The sequence below is a fragment of the Phacochoerus africanus genome, chromosome X, assembly GCF_016906955.1.
Source record: "Phacochoerus africanus isolate WHEZ1 chromosome X, ROS_Pafr_v1, whole genome shotgun sequence".
In the NCBI taxonomy this organism is placed as follows: domain Eukaryota; kingdom Metazoa; phylum Chordata; class Mammalia; order Artiodactyla; family Suidae; genus Phacochoerus; species Phacochoerus africanus.
Genome location: NC_062560.1, coordinates 45,787,047 through 45,794,812, shown reverse-complemented (window position 1 = coordinate 45,794,812; position 7,766 = coordinate 45,787,047).

Sequence of the window (7,766 nt, the reverse complement as noted above, 5' to 3'; positions counted from 1 at the left end):
TAGTGGAGCCATAAAATGGAAAGCTCAGGGAAAAAAACCTTTTTAATAAAATAAAACAGAATACTATGGAATGAGATTTCTATATAATGGTTAGGAGTAATATTTGGGATATGTTGTTAAGTGGAAAAAGCAAAGTATAGAATACTGTGTGTATATAGTATGCTACCTTTGTGTAAGAAAGTGGAGAAAATCCAAATACTTACAGAACTATTACGAACTTATGATTTACTTTTATCTTTCTAAAAATAAATATTTCCTAGCTCTGTCCAATGAAAAGATATAGCAACAATAACAACCTACTAGCAATGAGTATAACTAATGCCTGGATTGTGGCCTCTAAATATCATTTCCTACCAAAAGGAACCAATATTCCTTGAAGAAATAATTGTTTACAGGTATTTAACAAGAAGTGTACAAAATGATCCTGGGGCTTTTTTTTTTTTTTTTTTTTTGTCAAAAAGCAAGGGAGACTGAGTTCCCATTGTGGCTCAGCAGTTAGAAGCCTGAGTAGTATCCATGAGGATGTGGGTTCCATCCCTGGCCTCGCTCAGTGGGTTAAGGATCGGGCGTTGCTGTGAGCTATGATGTAGGTCACAGATGCGGCTCAGATCCCCTGTTTCTGTGGCTGTGGCATAAGCCAACAGCTACAGCTCCAATTCGACCCCTAGCCTGGTAACTTCCATATGCCACAGATGCGCCCCTAAAAAGACAAAAAAAAAAAAAGGAAAAAAAAGGCAAGGGAGATATCAAAGACTAATGTAGTCATGTCAAAAGAACATAGGATCCAAAATGAACAGGAGTTCCCATTTGGCTATATTGGGACAATTAGAGCATTTTTAAAAGTCTGCAATTAATCAAGCACCAAATGTATAAAATACAAGTTTATAATGACATTAAAAAACACAGGTCACCCCTGGGTGATGCTAGGGCACCAAATTATTGTTGCAAAAATTAATAACCATAAAAATCCAGAACTTCTCCCACATTTCCCATATCAACTGTACTTCCAGATAACCAAATAATTAATGATCTTCTTTATGCAACAATTCCAGATAACAAATGCAGAAGGAATGATAGAATTAGTATATCACTATTTATAATCCCTAATGAAATAATAAACCTAGGCCACGGTTTCCTATGCACTATTAACATTTGGGGCCAGATAATTCTTTATTTGGGGACTGTTTATGCATTGTAGTATTTTTAACAGCATCTCACGGCAACGCCAGATCCTTAACCCACTGAGCAAGGCCAGGGATCGAACCCACAACCCCATGGTTCCTAGTCGGATTTGTTAACCACTGAGCCACGACAGGAACTCCATGGAAATGTACAGATTTTTAGAGGAGACTTAAGAGAGATATCAACCAACTGCAATATTATATTTGGTTTGGGTCCTATTTTGAAAAAAAAATCAATTTTAAAAATATTTCTTGTAACAATCAGGAAAATTTAAATATGAATTAGTATTTAATTACATTAAGGATTGTTGTTAATTAGTAAATTGTAATAATGGCATTGTGGTTATGTAAAAAAATATTGTCTGTTAGAGATGCACACTCACATTGAATGAGATATTATATCTAGGATTTGAGTTAAAAGACTGCAACAAACCTTGGAATGGGGAGAGTAAATAGAATATAATTGGCAAAACACTGCAAATTGTTGAAGCTGAGTAAAGGAAATTCATTCTACTAATCTCTACTTTTGTGTGTGTTTACATTTTTCCATAATAAAATGAACATTAAAAACAAACCAAGTGAGATTTCTCCTTCTAGAAAAATGTGGTAGATGTACTTCTCCCTATTCCTCCTGCAAAGTGCAGTTTAAAACCCTGGACATTGGTTATAAAACAAACGGACATTGGTTATAAAACACGGTTTCCTATGCACTATTAACATTTGGGGCCAGATAATTCTTTATTTGGGGACTGTTTATGCATTGTAGTATTTTTAACAGCATCTCACGGCAACGCCAGATCCTTAACCCACTGAGCAAGGCCAGGGATCGAACCCACAACCCCATGGTTCCTAGTCGGATTTGTTAACCACTGAGCCACGACAGGAACTCCATGGAAATGTACAGATTTTTAGAGGAGACTTAAGAGAGATATCAACCAACTGCAATATTATATTTGGTTTGGGTCCTATTTTGAAAAAAAAATCAATTTTAAAAATATTTCTTTAAGACTCTGAAAAGTAGGCAGAAGAAGTAAGATTGACTATAGACCTCAGAACCCAAAAAATGGCAAAGCAGTGAGTTCCCTGAGGTTTTGTTCTGTTTTGCCTCATATATCCTAGATTGGGTGCTGGGAGCCAGAACTTTTCATTCCTACTGGGCAGTAACAAGGGCCCTCAGACACAGTGTCAGTTGAGACTACATGGAAAGCTTGGACTTCATGCCCACCTGGTGACAGATAACAAGGGACCCCTCCTCTTCTCCCCACTAATGCAGCATCAGAGGTGTCCCAAGCAGCACTTTTACCACCATCTAGAAGTAACAAGCATCCCTTCCCCACTGTAGTGCCAATGGCAGTCATGAGAACTATAACAAAGCATAGAGGAGAGCTTGAAATCCCACCTTGCCAAGTATTAATGAAACCCTTACCCCAGGTGTCAACTGAGGCTAAATGAGGAACTTGGACTTCTATTCCACCTGGCAGCGATAAAGTGGTATTCTCCTTCCCCTGTCAGAGCAGTGTCAGAAGGATGATAAAAACAAAAGATTTAAGTGCTATCCAGAGTCTTATAATATCTTATAAATCGCTCATTCTATCAAAAGCCAGGAAAATCTCCACTTGATGAGAAAAGACAATCAAAAGACACAACTAATATGACATAGCTATTCATAAAGATGTTTTAACAAGCCATTATAAACATAATAGAAACAAATTTTTGAAAAGAAAATTTCGTCAAAGTAATAAAAGATATAAAAACAAACTAAATGTGGAGTTCCTGTCATGGGTCAACAGTTAATGAATCTGACTAGCATCCATGAGGAGGCAGGTTCAATCCCTGGCCTTGCTCAATGGGTTAAGGATCCCATGAGCTGTGGTGTAGGTCACAGATGTGGCTCAGATCCCACGTTGTTGTGGCTGTGGTGCAGGCCAGCAGTTACTGCTCCGACTCAACCCCTAGCCTGGGAACCGCCATATGCCTTGAGTGTAGCCCTAAAAAGCAAAAAAAAAAAAAAAAAAAAAGAAAAAAAAGAACTAAATAGAATTTTTTAAACTAAAAAAATGCAGTAACTGAAATTTTTAAAAATTAACAGATGGGCTCAACAGCAGAATGGAAGAGACAGAGGAAAGAATCAGTGAACTTAAAGACAGAACAATAGAAATTATCCAGTGTGAACAATAGAAAGAAAACAGACTGAGGGAGGGGTGGGGAATGAACAGATCCAAGGAATATAACAGTCTATAACAAAAGACTGAACATCTGTGTCATCAAAGTTAGGAAAGGAGAGGAGAAAAAAGGTAGAGCTGAAAAAATATTCAAAGAAATAATGACTGACAAATTACCAAAAGTCATAAACCTATAGATTCAAGAAGCTGAACAAACCCCAAATGGTATACACATAAAAAAAATCCATGCCAAGACCCATTATACTCAAACTCCTGAAAATAAAGGACCAAATAAAAAGGCAGCAAGAGAGTAATGATGTTGTGCCTTTAGGGGGAAAAAAACTGAATCACAGAGGATTTCTCATCACAAACCATGGAGGTCAGAACCATGAAGTTCCAGAAGGAACTTCAACACTTGAAAAATATTGTGTCAGTTCCAGAATTCTATGTCCAGTGAAAATATCCTATGGGATGAAGGGGTAATCAAGACATTCTTAAATAAAGGAAAACTAAGAGAACTTGCCACCAGCAAACCTAAAAAGTTGCCACCAGCAAACCTGAAAGAATGGCTAGAAGTTCTATGGACAGCAAGGAAATTATAAAATAAGAAATCTGAAAACATCAGGAAGGAGAAAAATGATAACAGAAAAAGTAAAAATATGGGTAAATATAACAGCTTTTCCTTCCCTAAATTGAGTTTTCTAAATTATGTTTGATAGTTGAAGCAAAAATTTTAAATACTATCTGATGTGGTTTTCAATGCATGCATAAGAATATAAGACAATTATATTCTAAATGAAGTAAAGGGACATAAGGTTTCCACATTTCATCCAAACTGAGGAAATGTTGATACCAATAGACTGTGATAAGGTATGTATGTGTAATACTTAGAGAAAAAGCCTTCTCTATCTAAATAGGAGAGACATACTGTTTTCATAGGTTGGAAGACTCAACATATTACAATTATCAAATATCATATATATGAAATTTATAGAAAACTATACATAGAACAACCACATGACCCAGTAATCCCACTCTTGGGCATATATCCAGACAAAACTTTCCTTGAAAAAGACACATTCCCCGTACGTTCACTACAGCACTATTCACAATAGCCAAGACATGGAAACAACTTAAATGTCCATCAACAGATGAGTGGATTAAGATGATGTGGTATATATACACAATGGAATACTACTTGGCCATAAAAAAGAACAAAATAATGCCATTTGCAGCAACATGGATGGAACTAGAGACTCTCATACTGAGTGAAGTAGGTCAGAAAGAGAAAGGCAAATAACATATGATATCACTTATATCTGGAATCTAATATATGGCACAAAAGAACCTTTCCACAAAAAAGAAAAATTATGGACATGGAGAACTGACTTGTGGTTGCCAAGGGGGAGGGGGAGGGAGTGGGACTGGGAATCTGGGGTTAATAGACACAAACTATTGCCTTTGGAATGGATAAGCAATGAGATCCTGCGATATAGCACTGGGAACTACATCTAGCCACTTATGATGGAGCATGATAATGTGAGAAAAAGAATGTATACAGGTATGTGTGACTGGGTCACCTTGCTCTACAGTAGAAAATTGACAGAACACTATAGACTAGCTATAATGGGAAAAAATAAAAATCATTTTTAAAAAAAGAATGCATGGTATTGGCAGGGAAATATATCAATGGAAAAGAATAAAAATCAATGATAAAGAATCAAGGATCGGTGAAATAGAATTGAGAACCTATAAATAGACCCACAGAAGAATGGCCAACTGATCTTTGACAAGGTATGAAGGCAATCCAATGGAGGAAGGACAGTCTTTTCAACAAATGGTGCTGGAAAAATTGGATGTCCATAGGCAAAAACAAACAAACAAAAAACCTCCACCTAGAATGCAAACCTTATACAAAAATTAACTCAAAATGAATCATAGATTTAAAGGTAAACTATAAAACTATTAAAAGAGGAGAAATCTTCAGGCCCTAGGGGTTGGTGAAGAATTCTTAGACATAATACAAAAAGCATGACCAAAAAAAATGACAAATTATACTAAATCAAAATAAAGACTTTTGTAAAAGTCTCTTAGGAAAATTAAAATACGCATTACGAACTGGAAAAAATTATTTGCAAACCACATATCTGGCAAGGGACTCATGACTAGAATAGATAAAGAACTCTCAAAACTCAACGGTAAAAAGGAAAATCCAATTAGAAAGCAGACAAAAGAATTGAAGAGATAGCTCAACAAAGAGGATAAACAGATGACAATAAGCATATGAAGAAATGTTCAGTATCATTAGTCATTAGGGAAATGCAAATTAAGACCATAATGAGATATTATCATATACCTGTTAGAACAGCTAAAATTAAAAATAGTGACAAGACCAATGCTGGTAAGGATGCAGAGAAACTAGAGCTCTCATACATTGCTGGTGGTAATGTATAGTCCCTCTGGAAAATACTTTAGTAATTTCTTAAATAACCAAAATATCATATGACCCAGTAGTCTCACTCCTAGGCATTTATCCCTGAGAAATGAAAACTTATACCCAGACAAAAATGTGTACTTGAATGGTCACAGCAGCCTTGTTTGTAACAGCTAAATTTGGAAAGAACCAAAATATCCTCTAATAGGTGGAGAGTTAAATTGTGGTGTATCCATACCATGGAATACTATTCAGCAATAGTAAGACAAACTATACACACAATACTTTGCATGGATCTCAAAGACATACTGAGTGAAAAAAAAATCTCAAAAGATCACAAACTGTATGATTCCATTTATATAACATTCTTGAAGTGACAAAATTAAGAGATGGAGAACAAATTAGTGGTTGCCAGGGGTTAGGGATGGTGGATGGGAGGGGAGTGGGCGTGAATATAAAAGGTAGCAGGGGAGTTCCCGTCATGGCGCAGTGGTTAACGAATCCGACTAGGAACCATGAGGTTGAGGGTTCGGTCCCTGCCCTTGCTCAGTGGGTTAAGGATCCGGCGTTGCCGTGAGCTGTGGTGTAGGTTGCAGACGTGGCTCGGATCCCGCGTTGCTGTGGCTCTGGCGTAGGCCAGTGGCTACAGCTCCGATTCAACCCCTAGCCTGGGAACCTCCATATGCCGTGGGAGTGGCCCAAGAAATAGCAACAACAACAACAAACAATAACAACAACAACAAAAAAGACAAAAATAAATAAATAAATACATAAATACATAAAAAGGTAGCAGGAAGATCTTCGCAGAGATGTAACAGTTCTGTCTCTTTATTGTGGTGGTGGTTACACCAATCTACATATGATGAGAGGACACAGAACTATGCATACACATTGTCCCAATGCCAATTTTCTATCACACAGATATAAATTTGGGGGGAAATGGGTGAAGGTTATATAAAGCAACTATAATCTCTTGAAAAAGGAATTTCAAACCAAAACAAGAGGGTATTGAATTCTCAACAATTTGCTATCATGTTGTTTTTAATTAGAATATTAAGGTTTTTTTTCCCTGAATGCAGAGGTGCACAAGCATCTCCAGAGGCTCTAATAAAACTGACCCCAGAGTGTCTATGTGAGAACATGTTCTCTTCTGCTCCCCTGGGCAACACTGGTGGAATACAGAAAGCCCAGGCCTTCATCCAGGACCACAGCTATAAGAGGGGCCCTCAGCATCATGTCGCTGGACATGTCTCCACAATAAAGAGACTCAGCAGACTGACTCAGTTGTCTTCTGTTCTCTAGACCATAGGCCTCCAGCTAAGTCAGAGTAATCCATTTGAGGTTACGCCTCCAATCCAGCATAACCAGTGACTGGTGAATACTATATCTTTTTCATTTGAATATGCTTATTCATTTACACAAAAGTGACTTGTATTTTTCTTAAAAAGTGATTTGCATAAATTAAATATAACCCCACGTCTGCTATCCTGGCTGGTACTCCGCTATTTCTTGGCCACCGTGCTGTCCTGCTGGGAGGGATGAAGTGGGGAATTGGTTTATGAGGTCACACCATAGCTGAGCTTAAGCAAGGTATTTAACCTGGATCTCAAGAGCTGGAGTTGAGAGCGGAGTAGAAGGTCCAAGGGCTGCTCTTTCTGCCTATCATCATAAAGGTCTCTGTGACTTTTAGTTTACTTTTTTTTTTACTTTTAGTTTAAAAGACAACAACAAGAATTTCATTTACGTCATTATATATTCATCTTTTTAAAACATTATTTTTTTGAGTGGAAACAATAGTGGCAGCAGAACAGAACCAGGCAAGCCCTGAGTCAACAAATATATCACAAGGAAGACTTCCCATAGAATTGGAAAGATCTCTAACATCTTCACACTGTCATAGATTTGGGGAGCCCTAAGTATGCCAGAAAAAAATCTGCTGCCAAGAAATGTGACATGGAAGGGAATTCAGCATCCCGGGGGAATTTTGGA